Consider the following 19,087-nt stretch of genomic DNA (forward strand, 5'->3'; position numbering starts at 1 on the left):
CAAAAGCAATCTCAAAAGTGGATTATTTCAGCAAGGTGTTTTTGGGCTGAAGTTAATTTTCTCAAGCCTCTGAGCTAGACCGGTTTTGGGACACCAACATTTAAAAATTAGGCCCAAATTTGACCGCATTCAAAAGCTTCACAGTTACAGAGCTATGATACCTTCCACTTTAACTGCCTTGTGGGCAGCTGGGGCTTGTAGTCTGAAGAGTCCCTACACTTTAGCTGACATTATTACTATTAAGCTTTACGTATACATTTGTAAATTTACACAGCGCTGTGCATACAATCGATTAAAATAGATAAAACAAACCTGCCTGTGGCGTACATTCTATGAAGATAAACATAATACATCTTGACATTCAGACAAAACAGACTCATCCCTCCATATTTGTGGATTTGATATTTGAGGATTTGATTATTCAGATTTGATTAATATGTTCTCTCTAGGAATATCTAGGTCCTCCAGTGCAACTCTATGGTCAACTTTAACTAAAAGTTGTACTGAAAGACCTAGAGATTCCTAAAGAGAATACTCTTCTAGGCCTTTGTATCTCCTCCAGCGCAATTCTATGGTCGGTGCCTGTCAGACATTGACCACAGAGTTGCGCTGGAGGACCTAGAGATTCCTAGAGAGGTGTCCTCTCAGGTAAAAACATGGTGTTTTTGTTATTTGCGGTTTTTCCATATTCATGGGGGTCTTGTGCCCCTAACCCTAGTGAATATGGAGGGACAAATGTATAGCAGACAACAAATTAAAATAATGTTGGATAACAATCATGTAATGTCTGGAATGCTTCTGGAAAAGCTCTCTAAACTACAAATCCCTGGATTCTGTGGGATGTTGCCATACCCGTTAAAGCAGAATGATAGTCCTATAGTTGTGTAGTGTGAATGGGGCTGCATTTGCACTAGAGAAATACTCTGGTTTGACAGCATTTTAACTGCCCTTCCTAAGTGCTATGGAATTCTGGGAACTTGGGAAATGTGATTTGTTCTGGCACCAGAGCTCTAGGGAAAAAAACCACAACATTTCCAACAATTCCATAGCATTGGACCTTGGCAGTTAAAGTGGTGTCAAACCAGAGCTCTGGTGCCACAACAAACTATATTTTACACAATTCCATTGCACTGAGCCATAGCAGTTAAAGTGGTGTTAAACCGCAGCTCTGATGCAGCAACAAACTACATTTCCCAGAATTCCATAGCATTGAGCCACGACAGTTAGAGTGGTGTCAAACAGGATTATTTCTCCAGTGCGGTTACAACACAGATCCATCTTATGTGAACATTTAATGGGGTCCTGAGTAAAACTGTTTTATCAAGACTGAAAAGTGCTAGAAATATGAGGGAATGATGCCAGCAAAGTTCCTTGCCTGCTAAAAAGTAAAAGCAACAGCTGACTTTCTGAATTAATTCAAAGATAGCCATGTTAGTGTGTTTAAACTTAAAAAGATATGAAGGAATCTACTTTAACACCTTCAAAACTAATTGGGAGAAAGAAATTTCTAGCACAAGCTTTCTGGGACACCGTCCACTTCATGACACTCATCACTTACATCACTTCTTAAAAATGTCTTCTTCTTAGTTAGACCCCAAAGTGCCATTGGGTTCCTTTGGCTTTCTTTCTTTCTTCTGAATGATGAAAATTAGCACATCAGCTTAGAGTTCCTTGTATTCATTACTTAGGAAATTAGTATAATATTGAGACATCACTATTTTTTCACCATGTCCTGAATATTAAATGTAAACTGGAGTCAATGAGCTTTCAAAGATGGGAGAAACCATGGGGTGCTGTCCAGGTGTTAAGACTTGGCAGATCCCAGACACTGAGCCTGACCAGCAAGCAAGTCGCATGCTGACTGGACCAGTATTTGTACAGATCTCTGCTATAACATACAGCAGAACAAGAAATGGTAAAACAAGGGTAGCTGATTTATGGCCTTCTTTTTGTGACACCAACACCCATCAGCCCCAGCCAGTATAGCCAAACATTGCTCCGGAAACATTGGGGGGGCATAAGTTCCCCACCCTTGAATTGAACAGCTAAGCAGTCTAAAAGCATCAACTCTACAATTTTGAATTCCCCCCATGCGCAAACCCCCTCCCATTACTTCAAACATTTTTTCTCACCAATTTATACAGCCAGCAGGGCATGAAGGCACCGTCTCGACAAACTTTGTGACGTATTTCAGGAAATGAATGTTTGTCTGTTGGTGAGTGACAAATTACAACATACGACCTTATCACATGGGATGTAAGCGCCCAAATCCCGTGGATAAACGGGATTTAAATCCAGGAATAGCCTGCAAAACCGGGATTGTTTTCAGATGACATCAGGCTAACTGAGCATTAACCTGACATTAACCCATTCAGAAAGTGGGCAAAATCGGCCGATTTTACTTTTAGGGTTTTCCTGAAAGTCAAAAGTGGCCAATTTTGCCCACTTCCTGCATAGATTAATGTCAGGTTAATGCTCAGTTAGCCTGATGTGTCTGAAAACAATCCTGCCTTTGTAGGATATTCCCAATCTAAACTCCATTTATCCATGGGATTTGGGCACTTTGCATCCCGTGTGATAAGGTCCATAGAGACTTCCTTTGAAATGGTTACTTCAAAACCCTCAGAAAAACCTTACATCGGGCGAGTTTTATGGCAGATTAATGATAATTTGCTATTTATTTATTAGATTTATATAAAACAACTTGGGTTCAAATTCTAATTGTAGGGGTTTCTCCCATTTACTTGTACCTTTAGTGTAGAACCTCAGTTTATAGCTTGAAATGTAGGCATTTTTCAGATTTGTAATCAACTTTAAAAGAGAATGCTTCCAGCAACGATAATCCCATTCATCCCTGCTGCTAAACCCTTTATTTCATCAATTAACAGTGGATGAGTACAGATGGAATAACAACACATAGTTTCAAATCCAGCTGTGCCTCCTCTGTGCTCCTTCTTCTTGTCACCTAAGTGGATGGGATTCTTCAATGTGTCTCTTATTTGTTTGCCATAAGAATAATAAGGCAATTAATGCATTCTAAATTTGACTCTAAGAGACAAAGTTAATACTTTATCCTCCTCCTTCTGTTTGGGCAGCATTCATCTGCAGTCAGATCTCTAGTAGGTTGATAGGCATTGTTCCAGTTGACTACAATTTATGGCAACCCTACGGGTGAGACATCTCCAAGACCCTCATCTTCCACTGCTCTGCTTAGGTCCTGCAGATTAAGGCCCATGCCAGATGGCTAGATTGAGTCTAGCCATCTGGCATGTGGTCTTCCTCTTTTTCTGTTGCCTTCTACTTTCCCTAGCATTATTGTATTTTCTAATAAGTCATGCCTTCTCATGATGTGACCAAAACCCAACTGTGTCAGTGTCATTATATTAGCTTCCAGGGAGAGTTCTGGCTTTATCTGTTCTAGGACCCATTTTTTTGTCTCTTTGGCCACCCACAGTATCCTTAGTGCTCTTCTCCAACACTTGAGTTTATGTTCTTTCTGTCGGCTTTCTTCACTGTCCAGCTCTCACATCCATACATGGGGAATAGAATGGCTTGGATGATTCTAATTTTTATGTTCAGTTGTATATCTTCTCACTTTAGGATCTTATCTAGTTCTTTTATGGCTACCCTTCCCAATTCCTAGTCTTCTTATTTCTTGACTGCAGTCTCATTCTGATCAATGTTTGATTCAAGGTAAAGGATGGACATTAGAACTACAGTGGGCCCTTGGTATCCACTGGAATTTGGTTCCAGAACTCCCTGTGGATAGCAAAATCTGTGGATGTTCAGGTCCCATTAAAAACAATGGCATATTAAAATTGTGTCCCTTATATAAAAATGGCAAAATCAAGGTTTGGTTTGGGGAATTTATATATTTTAAAAATATTTTTAAGCTGTGGATGCTTGAATCCGTAGATTTAAAAAATCTGTGGATATGGAGGGCTGATTGTATTTAAAATACATTAACTAACTTAATTACTTTCTGAAAAAATAGAAAGAACAGTCAGCTAGTGCAGTAACTTGGCCTTTTCTTGTTTTAATCATGAATTTTGACTGGACTGCTTGTCATGAAAGAGGACGTGATACAGTTATCATTTCCAGAAATTCTGTTAAAGTTCTGAATGAGGGAAGTATCCTTGAATAGACCTTAGCAGTGATTTACTCACTGCAAAAAGGAAATTGTCTCCTGTTTGGAAAACACACACACACCCTGCAATCATGTGTTTAATGCTATAGTGAGCCAGGAATATTCTGTTAGCTCTTGTCTTGTTAATTGACATATTTGCCAACTGTGACTTTGTGCTATTGGTGAAGAAGGCTATTGCTTGGGGAAAGCGTTGTGCAGTGCTGTAGCATTATTGCCTTATTGTGTTACAGTTTACAGTGCTGTAGACAGTGTATTAAAAACTAGTTTTGTCTAATGAACTTCAGTTTTACTGGAGAAAATTACAGCACATGTACAGAGAGGCACATTATGTCCTGTACCAAGAGGCACATTCTGTCCTCTACCCAACTATGATACAGTCATGAACATTTATTTCTGTTTTAGCAAGACCTGTTATGCTCCCAAATTTGTGGGGAAAATAGTGTAGTAAAACAGAGACTTTCTATGTAGAAAACTATTAAGTTTGACATAAGGGCCAAATTGCACATCATGTTGAACAAAACACTTGAAGTTACCTGGAATCTTTGTTCAAGTGCTTCCTATATCATATTACATGTGTGTGTGGTAGCGGGGTAATTTCAAGAAGGCCTCAGAGGGCTCATTCTCACTTACAGATGATCCAATTCGTGATCCAACTTGTTGATTCGAACCATGCTCTGAGCATGGTTCACACTGCGTTTGAGCCGGGCCCGCCAGGATCGGTTTCAGCATTACGAGGCTTGTCAGCTCCCGGCTTCCCCGCGGCCTCCTTCCTGGCTTCCCTGGCTTCCATGCAGCCTCCTTCCATGCCCAGATACCCTGCAGCTGCCTCCTCCTTTTGCAGGGAAGCCAGGAACAGAAGGAGGCCGTGGCAAAGCCGGGAAGGAGGCCATGGAAGGCCGAGGACAGAGAAGTCGGGGGTGGACTGGCTAGGGACAGAGAGGCAAGGGACACTAGAGACCAGTGATGGGAGAAGGCCGGGGCCATTGCAGCTGCCCCCCCCCCCCCATCACAGGGAGCGGATTCAAGTCCACATGGCCCCCACTTGGGCTAAATTGATTTATTTCTAAATAAATCGATTCAGCCCAAATGACACGCAAAAACAGCATCTTTTTGATGCGGGTTAAATAGGTCAAAAGCATGGCCCACCTTTCAGAGATTCTGATTAAGTGGGAACCATACTTGTTTAAACCAGATCATATCGAATCACAATCTGGTTTAATCCATAGTGGGAATGAGGCCAATGTTGGGGAGGAGTGATTTCTTCCTCTGTTGTGCCTCCACATTTGATAATAGGAGAAAACAGTCAGCAACCAACAGGAAGATCAAAGTTGGATCTAATCTGCACTGCAGAATTAATGCAGTTTGTCACCATTTTAACTGCCATGACTCATTGCTATGAAATCCTGGGATGTGTAGTTTGTTGGAGCCCCAGAGTTCCATAGCATTGAAGCTTAGTAGTTAAAGTGATTTCAAACTGAATTCTTTATGCAGTGCAGATGTGGCTCAGCTTTCAAGGAGGAAAAGCCCAGTTATTTTCCCTGATGAATGCAAAAAGAGCAGTTTTGTGGTGTGCAATAAAGCAAAAAGAAACAAAGGAGAGGGAAACATACAGAAACTGGGACAGACTGGGAGTAGAGCAGATCCTGGAAGGTTGCCATTTGGAGGAGTGACTATACTGCCTATGACATGCATTGCATACTTCAGACCCAAGAAGACCTTTATTACTAAATTCCAGTGTGCACAAATTGACAGTGTGCATGTGGTTTTGTTTCTGTTTCCTGAATGGTGCATAATTCCCGTACACTCAGCCTTTTGTAACAGATAAAGCACTAAATGGAAAAGAAATTTCTGCGACAGGAAACAGGAAGTGAGAAATAAATGCTGGTGAAAGAGAAGAAAGAGGCTATATATAATATGAGACAAGATGGAAGTCACACAGTACTTTAGATGTTGCTGGATTGCAGCTCCCAGCATTCCTCACCGGCTATGGTGGCTAGGGTAAATGGGAATTGCAATCCAATGCTATCTGGAGAGCCATGTGATTCTACCTTCATAAGAGCATGCAATCAGTCATTTTTGACTTATGATGATCCTGCCCTAAGGTGACCCTATCACTGGATTTTCTGGCAAGATTTGTTCTGAGAAGTTTCCCCTTTGCTTCCCTCTGATGCTGAGAGAGCATAACTTTCCAAAGGTCACCCTGTGGGTTTCCATGGCTGAGCAGGGATTTGAACCCTGGTCTCCAGAGTCATAGTCCAATGCTCAAATCACTACACTGTGCTGGCTCTCTATATAATCAGTAACCAAGTGCAATTATGGGCTTTGCCTATTTGGACAGGGATTTTCTTCCTCATTGTACATCCTAAAAGCTAGGGTTTAGGTGACATTTGTTCCTAAACAGTAGTCATCTAAACACTGGAATTTCCATCAGCTCTAGGCAATATAGCCAATTGAAAGGAATATTAGGAGCTGCATTCCAGCAACTGGAGGGCTGTATTTTGCCTATCCTTGCAATCAATATTTTCAGCACAATGCCAGTAAACCCTTTTTTAAAGGAAAAGGCAGGTTTAAAAAATATATCAAGCACTTTTATGGACATAATACATATGGCGTAAAGCAGCATTTCCCCATGCTGGCACTTTTTGAACGTTTTATGATTACTAGCCCCAGCATCCCTGGACCTTGTGGCCAAGCTGCTGGTGGTTATAATCTAACATGTTTAGACAGGCCCATGTTGGTGGAGACTGGTATGTGGTTTAGGTCTATCCTAAGAGGGAAATGATCTGTATAATGATGTAGCAAAATAAGCCATTACATGTGATAAATGTAGGTCATTCATAAAAAATAAAAGATCAAAACAGAATGATATTGCAGTTTTTAAAGACAATTTTTAAAGTCTTTAAAGACTGGTTTTAAGGATAATTCTAAATAATAATAATAGTAATAGTAATAGTAATATACATACCTAATAATAATTAGGTATGTAAAAATCATGCTCTGCATGAAGGAGGCTTATGGTAAAACACTGAAATTTTAACATAAAACCAAAGAACCAGACTGTACAGTAAGTCTGATTTGTTCCAATTTAAAGAGTGAAGAAATTGAAAAGTTCATACAGTAGGACTATGACTCTGGAGACTAGGGTCCAAAACACACTGCAGAAAGAATCCAGTTTGAACCTCTTTAACTGCCCTGGCTAAGTGCGAAGGAATCCTGGGAATTGTAGTTTACTGTGGCACCAGAGCTGGAGAGAAGGCTCAATGTCTCACAAAACTACAGTCCCCAAAATTCCCTAGTATTGAGCCAGGGCAGTTAAAGTGGTCTCAAACAGGATTATTTCTGCAGTGTGTTTTGGATTTCTGCCTACCATTTAGAGGAAAGCCTAATTTCCATTTTGAATGGCTGAGGTACTGTTATTGGAAAAGTCCTTTCTGGAATATTTGCCAAGGTAGTCTATAGGGGTAGGGCATGTAACAAGACCTACAACAATAAAGTTATTTTTAAGCTACCTTGAATCTCATCTTGAGAGAAAAGCAGGGTATAATTTCAATCATTATATCACTCAATCAATAAAATGACCATGAGAAATGGATGTACAGGTTAATATCTCATTTTTGGATTCGACAGCCATTTAAGACTGAGTTTCCCTATAGCAGTGATGGTGAACATTTTAGAGGCCAAGTGCCCAAGCTGCAACCCAAAACCCACTTATTTATTGAAAAGTGCCATGTCCCTCTGGCTTTCTAGTAACAAATTCTGGCAAACTCTGTGCTGGGGTGACGGCACATGTGCCCACACGTGCCATAGGCTCACCATCACTGCTCTATAGGTTGAGTTTCCCTACGGTAGCTGATCTGTCATTTAAATAAGACTAAATGTGACCTCACTTGCTGAAATAAAGACTTTTAACTTTCCTTTTAGTGATGTCTTTTATATTGTATTCTAGAGGCAGTGCGGCACCATGGTTTGGGGCTTGGACTAAGACACTGGAGACTAGGGTTCAGTTCCCCACTTGTCCATAGAAACCCACAGGGTGACCTTGGGGAAATCATGCTCTCTCAGCTTCAGAGGAAGGCAAAGGCAAACCTACTGTGAAGAAATCTTGCCTAGAATACTGTAAGATAGATTCACCTTACAGTCACCATAAGCTTGAAACAATTGGAGGGCGCACCACCAGCAGCACAGGGTTGTTTTTTTTTAAAACACTCTTTATAGATTTCATACTAAGGTGCATTTGGATAATTAATCACAGAATGCTTTGAGCAACATTTGGATAATAAATAAATAAAGATAAGACATTAAACTCAAGCTTCAACCTAGTATTAGGCAATTTTTCCTTTACCCTACCCTTCTTCTTATGCAGTCATGCTAGCTGTTGCTGTAGGGTTTTCTTCTGTTTGGAACAGCTGTACAAAGCTGTGAATGCAGGATGTGACGGGGCTCTGAATGTTGACTCAGCAGATAGATACCAGATTCTTCTGAACAGCTAGCATACAATAGCAAAATACAGACTCTGCTGATTAGATGCAAAACAAATGGAAACCAGAGCTTGCCAAAAGTTCCAAGTTCAAACAAAATGATCACATGTGTAATTGCTCTTTCCTTTGATAAACCAGCAACCAATGCATCAGAAGTCTTGGTTTGCTTCTCTTCATAGCCATTAGTTTGCAACTTGCACCAGCTGCATATCTTTCCCTGCCCATGGAGTGTCAGGACATTAATGAACATATTATGTTAAATGGATAAGGTACACCTCTTGGTATTTCTTTTAGAATATGTTTAGGACATATGGAGATCAGCATTAACTGGGAAAGAGGTTTCAACCCTTCCATCTCTTAACTGTGAATCTCTGTCCCTCTGGATTCAGATATAGGCAGCACATGAGCACACAGACAAGAGACAGAGTGGTGGTGTCGTCAGTTTAAGCTGAATTGTGTCCACTAAGTACAAGTTATAAACATCAGACAAGTACTGTCCCTCACTAGATTTTTACAGCAGTATAAAACACATATAATACACACTATGACTACTAGCTGGATTATTTAATCCTATTCTTTAAGATTATCCTTACATTGAGTAAACTACCATTTTGATATGGACTCATTGTTTCTTTGTTTCCACAATCGGAGAGCTTCAGATCTTCCAGTGTGTGATGCACTCTGCCTCAGGCTTTGCTTGAACAACAAAGATTGCAATGTCTAGTTGCTATCTTTGTCTGTTCTAGTACATGTTGCAGAATGTATGGCGCTCCAGATATCATTGGACTAGATTTCAGTTATCCCTCACCATTAAGTATACTTCTTAAGTATTGTGGAAATTACATTCCAATATCATCTGCCCCATCCTGGGTCAAGTAGCTTAATTAGGCTACAAGACAAGCCTTTTGTTTGGTTTTCATCTGAAGTTTTCCATTATAATGTAGATAAAATTAAGTAAGCATATGAATTCTTGCTCCTGCTGCAAGTTTGATTTGTCCTAGGACAGTCTCATCATCAGATATAGTAACTAAAAGGAAACAGTGCCAAAAGTAAGCCAAGGAACTTATTTCTCATGCTAATTTCTGTCCCCTTAGCAGCTTTGCCATATAGTTATGTTCAAGGCAATGCTTTTATCATAACTGTATTGTAGTATTTATAATTGTATTGTTTTTTTCAGGGCATCATTAGAGGGATAGAGAGGTTGCGACCTCCTCCAGGTTCTCCCTAAAGGAGAGGTGACACCATTGCTTCCCAAACATCTGACTTTTGGCAGAAACAAGCTGAGGTTTCACCTTCATCACTTTAGAACTTTGGAGCTCAGTGGAAGAGATGGTGTGAGTGGGAGGAGAAAGGAGAGACTTTTATTTAAAAATCACATCTTACCAATTTTTCACTTTAACCACATGAAACCATATATGTGTGAATACATTTAGGAAGTGTGTATATTGTAATTTAAAGATATGACTTTATTTTTGGTAGTTGTTTATGTCACGACTGGCCATTACATTCAGTGATACATACGGGAATTATGGCTTATTCGTAAAATTAGTACAAAAACATTACTAAGGCTTCTGCAAGGTATGGGAGGAGGTCAGTGGAGAGGGTTACACCATATGTTACTGCACCAGGTGATGCCAACCCTGGTGACACCACTTGTTTTATTATATGTAACTTTTTCAAACGGCCAATAGACTAATGCAATAAACTGATCTGATCTAATCTGATGTAGTTAAATTCATACTCCATAAAGACACCTCAGCAATCTCCATAGACAGTATCCAATCACCTGAAGTTTCATCCTCAGAGCTCAGATTGGCAGTAATAGATTTTCATATATCATATGTGGTATCCCACCTACTGACAGGGGAACTGGGGCTTTAGAACTACATTCATCAAGCCAGTTTTAAGCTTTGACGTTTTGGAGGACTTCCAAGATAATGTTTGTGTGTGTGTGTGTATTTTACTAGAGAGGGGTGCTAGGAAAAGGTGCTGGGAAAAGCTTGCCATAGGAATCCAAATCCTATCACTTGATGTCATGGTTTCCTTCTCTATCAGTCTTGAGGAGAAATTGATGTTCAGCCCACAGAGTCAAACTTCAGGTTCTTTGGGAGGAGATTCAGCTTTAAGAAAGGCAGCGTAAGACAGATGTGTTAAGACTTTGATTTTCTAGCCTAGTAGGATAATTAAGATTTATAGGGCTTCCAGCTGCTTAAAAGCCCTCACATTCAGAATTAACTGACAATGGATGACCAGCAGAGCTGTATTTTAGTCTCCAGGCAAGTACACATCACAGCAATGTTATTTTAAAAAGACTGTTAATGAGTTCTTGAGCCTCCAAACTGTGTGCCACTATCACCTTATCATCCTCCAAGAGAAGAGGAGCATTTGGACAGAGAGCAATATTGATGTCATCATACGATTCTGAGGCATAAGTCCCCTGACCTTCCTGCTATTTTTGTCTCAAACTTTTTATGTCTTGCACTCTCAGTAGTAATAAAGTGAGTACTCATTTGCTGGGTTGGTGGGCCCTTGTTATCTGCTGGGTTTTGGTTCCAGGATTCCCTGTGGTTACTAAAATCTCTGGATGCTCAAGTCCCATTAAGTACAATGTGGTAGTACTGTATCCCTTATACAGTATAAAATGGCAAAATAAAAGTTTACTTTTGGCAATATGTATATATATATATATATATATGAATATTTTCAATTTGTGGATGCTTGACTCCATGGATAAAAAAAATCTGTGGATATGGAGAGCAATGTTGATGTCAGTGTAAGGTTCTGAGGCATAAGTCCTCCCACCTTTCTGGTATTTTCATCCGTGCAAGGGACAGCAGAACAGATTTGGGCAACCCTGCCTGTAGAAAGTAAAAGAAATAGCAGCCACAAGAGAGTCCAAATTTTACATGCCTACTGTGTTGCCACATGATCTCTTGGTGCTTTTCAAGGAGCTGGTTGAATGAGAGAATGATCAGGAAAGAGACTCTCCCTCTACAAGCCACTAAGAACAATGATGTGGTGAGGATGATGTAAGAATTATGTAGCCACTGTATAAAAAGTTAATGAATGAATGGACATTCTAGCGTAAATACTATGGAAGAACCCCAGTTGAATTAATCCTAAGGGATTTTTAAACAGTGTAGTGACCTCTAGTGATTATATTGTTTTTCTGCAGTCAGTCTGATGAATTCAGGAGGATACAATGAGTATGAATTCCTTATCTACAGATGCAGCATCCACATTTTGAAAATACGAGTGTGTGTGTGTGTGTGTACATATATACAAACACCCTAAAAACCATACTTGATTTTATTAGTTTATATAATGATACTATTTTACTATGCTATTGTATTGAATGATTTGTATTTAATAATTTAACTTGAGCAGCCACTGATTTTAGTATCTATGGGGGCTCCTGGAACCGAATCCCAGCGAGTACCAAGGATCCACTGTACTTTTGAACACCCATTCGTTACTGTGCAACAACCTTTCTCAGTCCTGTACCCTCTGGTGTGCAGGGTGGAGTGAGTGATGGATGTTGTAGTCCAACCTATCTGGAGGTCAACAAGATAGGAAACATGCAAACATGTAAAACAAAGATAGTGCATAGGGGAATACTTACTGTGGGTGATAGATCTCTGCTAGGCACAACTGTTTTGTGCCTTCAAGTCATTCCCCGAGGTGGTTTGCCTTTGCCTTCCTCTGAGGCTTAAGGTCACCCAGTGGGCTTCCAAGGATTAATGGGGTTTCCAGAGCCATAATCCAGTGCTCAAATCATTATACAGTACCACACTACATTCATAGTCATGAAACAGCCATGGATAAGAATACCACAGACTGTTAAAAAAACAAATGAATGGGCCTTTGAGCAAATCAAGCCTGAGTTCCCACTAGAAGCCAAGATGGCTGAGCTGAGGCTGATGTACTTTCAACGTATCATAAAATGACATGATTCACTGGAAAAGAAAATAATGGTTGACAAGGTGGAAAGCAGTAGGAAAAGAAGATGACTGCTTTGCAGCTGAACTGATTCTATCAAGGAAGCCACAGTCCTGAGTTGGTAAGAACTGGAGCAGGGCAGTTGGTGATCTTAAAGTCTCTCTTTCAAAGGTCACCATAAATCAAAGTCAGCTTTACAGCAAATAACAAGAAGCAATGGGTATAAAATGAACTGCAACCATTGCTTTGATAGGGCACACTTCTAGGTCTTTGGCACTAGCAGCACTGTGCCTGAATCCAGAATCACATACAAACATTCACTGCAGAATCCATCATGCTGCCAGCAACTTAATATTATTGATAGATATATTTAGGGATGGCCAGGTCTGTCAACTTGGAGCTCTGACTATTCCATTCTTAAATTCAGATTATCCCAAATTTTGAAAATTTATCCAGTTCAATCTGGTTCTACCTGATCCTTAGGAATTTGTTTAAAATGTGCATGAAAGCATGTAGATGTTTTGTGTGTATATTTCCTAATACATGTATTTCTGTACGAAGTTTTATTGAATAGTTTTTGGCAAGATGGTCTCCATAGTCATGCATTTTGAATGTGATTTTTACTATACACATTTTTCTTTGAACTTTTCCCTAACATACACTCCATTGCAAAAGTCAGATGCATGTGAATGTAGTGGGATAACTTAGTTTTGCTTTATGTATTTGTTCAAAAGTGCAAAAATGTCTACATTTAGTTCAGAATTACCCCAAAACATTTCTCCTCAGTCACTTATATTGATACTACAGCTTCAAAGAGAAATTATTTATAGCAAGCCATTTGATTCATGGGGCTGCCAACTAACTGAAAATTCAAGGATCAATAGCAATTTTCAGTGTATATGCTATATACACATTCAAAAACACTGTTCATGCTCCTCTAAAAGAACCCTAATACGAAACAGTGAGATATCGACTGTATAAACAAAAGCTATCAGAATTAAAAGGAAAAAGAATCTTTACTAGTCAGTTCATTATCAAGCTAACAGTAGAACTTGTTTAAAGAAACAACTGAACACAGTTTCAGTTAGACTGAATGCTTGAAAGCCAAACAATATGTAGAATAAACCATTGATTGGTCTCCTTTTCATGATATTTGACCCAAGAAGGAAGGAACTGGAAAGTTTTTACAGCCTTTGTGACAGAAGACATTTTAAGGGCTCATTCCTACTATGAAAAAAATATGCCGATCGAATTATATGACGCTCGTTCCCATTTGAAATCAGTTTTGCTACTGGTGTGATCAATTGCAATGAAATAAGGCAAATGAAAAAAATCCGATTTTTCCTACTTTCAAAGTGGTTCTTTTGAAAAGAATCTATTCTGAAGAGTGTTCAGCAAGTGGGAACTACACATCGGAATTGAATCATTTTGAAGGGGGAGGGACAAATGGCAGAAAGGTGGGAGATGTCTCACACACACACTGTGCTGTCTTTTTGCTTTTTAAAAAATAAAAATTAATCGCTAAATCGATTGATTGATTTCGCAATTAATTGCAAGGCAAGTAATTGCTAAGTCATTCTATCGATTCTGCATTCAGTTTTTTTTAAAAGACAAAGGTCACACCATTTGCCTTGTCTTCCTCTCATCCTCCTCCTCCTCCTCTTCCTTTTGCTCAGAACCCTCACTGTTCCTTGCCTTCCTTTCCTTCTCCTCTTCCTCTTCACTGCCCCCCCCCCCCCCCGTTCCTTGCCTTCCTCTCCTCCTGGTGCTCCTCGTGAAGTCCCAGCATCTCCATGGACGAGCGCCCTGGGCGAGGAGTGCAGCAGTAGCCTGGAGTCGGGCTGGGCCAAGTTATTCTGCATAACCAAGCTCTAATGACTCCCCTTTAGTTCAGCAGAGAATATACTGGCAAAGTTTCAGGTGGGTTAGCCACATTAGCCTCTATTAGCCTCATATTATATTATTGTCAGCTCCACCTATAATCAAAGGACAAATTTTGATTTGCCGTTAAAAGTTTTTGATTTTTCCTAAAGAAACCAATATAATTATTGATTTCATTAAAAGGTCACGAGAAGAGATTTAGTTAGTGAATGCTGATGTGGATGCACCATTCTCTTTATTATTTTGAATGATATCAAAAGTTGAAATGCACTGAATTAATTAAATGAAGAGGTAATTAAAAGTAATTAATTAAATTGAGAAGCAGGGTGACAAAAATTAATTCATCTAGCCATAAATTACATGTATCACTAAAAGGCTATGACAAGTTTGGAGACAGTCCTACAGAGATCCAAAGAATATACGTATTTATGCTTCCAGGTGGATAGCTCCTGGTTCCAACAATTTTAAAAAGTGCAAGTTTTCCATTTTCTCCCTCCCTATACATTTCCACGTATGAGGCAGGGCAATCACATGATAAAAGCCTCACATGGAAGCACCCAAAAATTAAATTATATTGAACTTTTAAATAAAACTAAATTAAGCAAACTCTTAAATCTAATTACTTATGCTGTATTAAAAGGGGGGTAGTTTCAAAGGGGTTACTGCATTCAGCTTTTAAATAGTCATAATTTGGAATATTTCAAACCTTTGTTTTAATGCAAAATAACATAGTTAAGTCAAATTTGATAACATTAGTTATATAACATGGATAGATTGCATACAAAATAACCTAGGAGAAGGTGTAGGGGAACAGATTTACTCTTAGACCACCTGTCATTAGTACTGAAGCTGTATGCAGTGCTGTACTGATGGCTCTGAGATGATGCACAAATTGTCCTTGTTGGGCATTTTGTAGGATGGCAACAGCTCTGGGCCCACCTTTTTCATGTTCTTCCTTTAAATTGGGAGCGGGAAAACATTGCCCTCAAGATGCCCTCAGCAGCTCCCATCATTTCTCACCATTGGCTATATTGGCTAGGGCTGATGGGAGTTTAAATTCAAGAACATCTGGAGAGTTACAAGTAGCCCACTCCTACTTTAATATTTCTTAACTCATAGAATTATAGAGTTGGAAGAAAGCTGCCTGATTCCCCCACCCCCTCAAGTATCCATAGTCTGTATGTACCCTGGAGTGACTTTGACTGTATCTCATTGGGTTTTGGTATTCCTTCCTAACCCTCAGAGTAATCTATTCATGGATAAATAAAAGTGGTATTTGGAGAATCTGGTGTTAACCATTCTGGTAAAATGGGGATATGAGAAAGATTATGAAATTCTGTAGCACTTTGGAATATATATATATATATATATATATATAAATCTTAGTTTTCATTATTGTCAAGAAGGCGACAAAATGAATCTCTGATCATAAGCTTTTTCCATAATGACATTGCAGCACAGGCACACATAATCCTGAAAATTATGTGGCAGCTGATAGTTTTTCAGGCTAATTTATTGTACCTTTTCCTCTTGATTTTTATACATGTTTATTTGATTAGAAATAATCCTGGGGAAAAGGACAATCATGCTGATTGGGTCAGACCACAAGAAAGCATCATGTAGGTTTTCTGGTGGTTTATGACTTGTTTGCGATCCTGTTGTCTTCCACTTGAGATGTTGATTTGCTGCTTTGCCCTTCCTTTGACATCCTTCTTTGTTCTGACAGAGAATGAGACAAAACAGAAATATATCAAAGGGGCAACAGAACTGTCAATACTAAAAAGAATTTATCAGGGAAAGACAATTACACTTATTTCACATTTTACACACATACACATGCTCATGCATTTTATATATCATCCCTGTTGTTATTAATAATAGTAATGGTACTAGAAAAAATATACTCCTTTTACTTAGAACGACTCAGAAATTAAAATGCAGACAAGTTAGAAACAAAACAAAAAAATGAAAACAATATGTGATACAAAACTATACCTTTATCCTGAAAGAAATTATAGAGAAAATCAATTTGGCTAAGGCTGATATTTGAAAACTGTTCAGTCACTTCCCATCAATGCCTGAAGGCAGAGAAAGATTTTAATTTGTCACCTAAAAGATAATAATCTCCCCAGATGTTGACATATCCTACACTGCTCTCACTGAATATGGGGTTTTATATTTGATATCTAGCATCAGGCATGTTTTGAAGAGGTCACAATGACCTTTGGAACACTAGAAATTTTCATGTTGGGAAGGCATGGTGGCCCAAGGACATGTGAAAAACATAGATAATACTGCAATAAATGTAGAATGGGTTTGCTGATCACTTCATCCTCCCCCAGGCTTTCCAGATATCCAGGCAGAATGGGGACTGAGCGAGTACCATCACAAAGCTGTTAAAGACTACAACTCCACCACACCCCAGGCTGTGCCCCTATTCACCCTTTCTATCAGGTTGTCCAGGTGTTGTCTCGAATTGTACCAATGTTTTTGCACTCCAGAGATAAAGCAGTCATTCTAGCATCCTTTTGTCAGTTCCATGAAAAACCCATCAAGTCGTTGTTACACATGTGGGAATGTCAAGTACTCCTTGAGGGTGCAAAACAGGATATAAATACCTGCCCCACACACAATCAATTCATTGGTAAAGACCAAGGCTTTGTTCCACAGATCAGAGCTCCACTCTCTGTATAGCCCCCAGACTCTGTCTGAGCCACTCTCTGTTTTCCATCTTGTGCTCAGGACTGGTAATCATCACCCCTCTAATTCCCAAATCCTCGCTATCCAACGTTTCCTTTCCTTCTGTTAGCCTTGTATGGTTCTTAAAGTTGCACTGGATTGGTATGTTTGTGTGCATCTTTGCACATTTCTAAATAAAACTCTTTTAAACATTCATACCAGAATCTCTCTGTAGTTAGTACTGCTATACATAGGTGGAAAGACCCCCCCCCTTAAGTTACCCATCTCTTGCAGACTTCCTTTTGAGCTAATAATTATCCCACAAAATACCAAGGAGATTCTGACACTGTTGGCGGGGACCTCAAGTCTTCCCCCACCTTTTTGGATAACACCCATGCAGAACTTGCTCCCTGACAAATTCAGATATTCCTCTCAGCAGAATGCAACCCTTTAGAGGGAGAGGTTTGCCCATGGACTTGGAAAACTTGTTTTTGAGGACTATGGCGGGTTACAGACTGCCCTCAAGCGGCCGATCTCCTGCCGCCGCCATTCGCTGCGGAGGGAAGCCCCAGCGGCCAGACCGCAAGGCTTCCGGCTGCAACAAAAAAGGAGCGCTGAAATGGCGCTCCTTTTCAAAACGAGGAAGTGGCACCGCAAGGGGCGAAGCCCACCCTTGCGGCATCACTTCCACCGTGACATGTCTGGACACTATGCGTCCAAGACGTCTAAATGGCGGCGCCCATGTGGATGGGTGCCGCCATTTATGACGCGCTCCACACGTGTTGGGGCCGGGGCTGGTTAGGAAGGGGCGATTCTTCCTAACCCTAGCACGCCCCTTCTTAACCCTAGCATGCACGGATCGCGTCGTAAGTGGCAGTTTTTAACCCACCAATAAGTCCCCAAATAAGTCCCATATTCTTGCTGGCTGGAGGATTCTGGGACTTGTAGACTAAAAAGAACTTTTCCAGCCTCTGGATAGTGGAGAGAGAGAAAAAAACAACATTTGTGAGTGAAGAAATGTGAGATGTCTGGGAAGCAACCTATTCTTGCTAGTGCTTTTCTCTCACTTTCCTGAAGCCTCATTATAATAGAGCTCCAAAAAGTTGAGAGTAAGACAAAAGGCCAAGATTCCATTCACTGGTTGTGTGCGGTATAATGTTACACCAGTGCAGTGTTTGTATCACTCCGTTGTGCAACTGATTGTCTAACAGGCAGTACAAGAAGTGCAACCGCTTGAATAATGGTTTAGGAATAGGGCTTGTTAATCCTGGATAGAATACCACCTTTGGGCAACCTACATAAAAGCAGAACAACTTGCATGCCAACATTTACACGCATGTGAAGGCACTGTCTTATCTTGGAACCTAGGCAGGGTCAACCCTGGTTAGTACTTGGATGGGAGCTCACCAATGAATAACAGGTGCTATAGGGTATATTTCAGAGGAAGGAACTGGCAAAACCTCTGAGTATTCCTTGTCTTAGAAAAAACCCTTTGGTATTGCTATAAAACGACAGGCGACTTGAAGGCACCGACACAAAGTTTTGACATGATTCCAGATAAAGTTTTGTGGAAAGCTGTACTCCTAAAGTCCAAAATGTCCTAGGCTGCATCTATACTACAGAAATAATACAGTTTAACACTGCTTTAACTGTTATGACTCAGTGCTATGGAATTCTGGGAGTCTGTTGTGACACCAGAGCTCTCTGGCAGACAAGGTTAAATATACCACAAAGCTACAAATCTCAGAATTCCATAGTACTGAGCTAGTTAAAGCGGTGTCAAACTGCATTATTTCTGCAGTAATTTTTGACATTAAAACATGATTAAAATTAGATTAACATAAGAGCCATTATCCTGTGAATATACAGGCAATAAACAGCAAAATGTCATTCTTGGGAAAATCCCATGAATAATTTGCTGCTGTTTCTTGATGAGTTATTCACAGGTTAATGGCACTTTAAT

Source organism: Sceloporus occidentalis, unplaced genomic scaffold (assembly GCF_023333645.1).
Source record: "Sceloporus occidentalis isolate IW3139 unplaced genomic scaffold, rSceOcc1.0.p SCAF_7, whole genome shotgun sequence".
Lineage (NCBI taxonomy): Eukaryota > Metazoa > Chordata > Lepidosauria > Squamata > Phrynosomatidae > Sceloporus > Sceloporus occidentalis.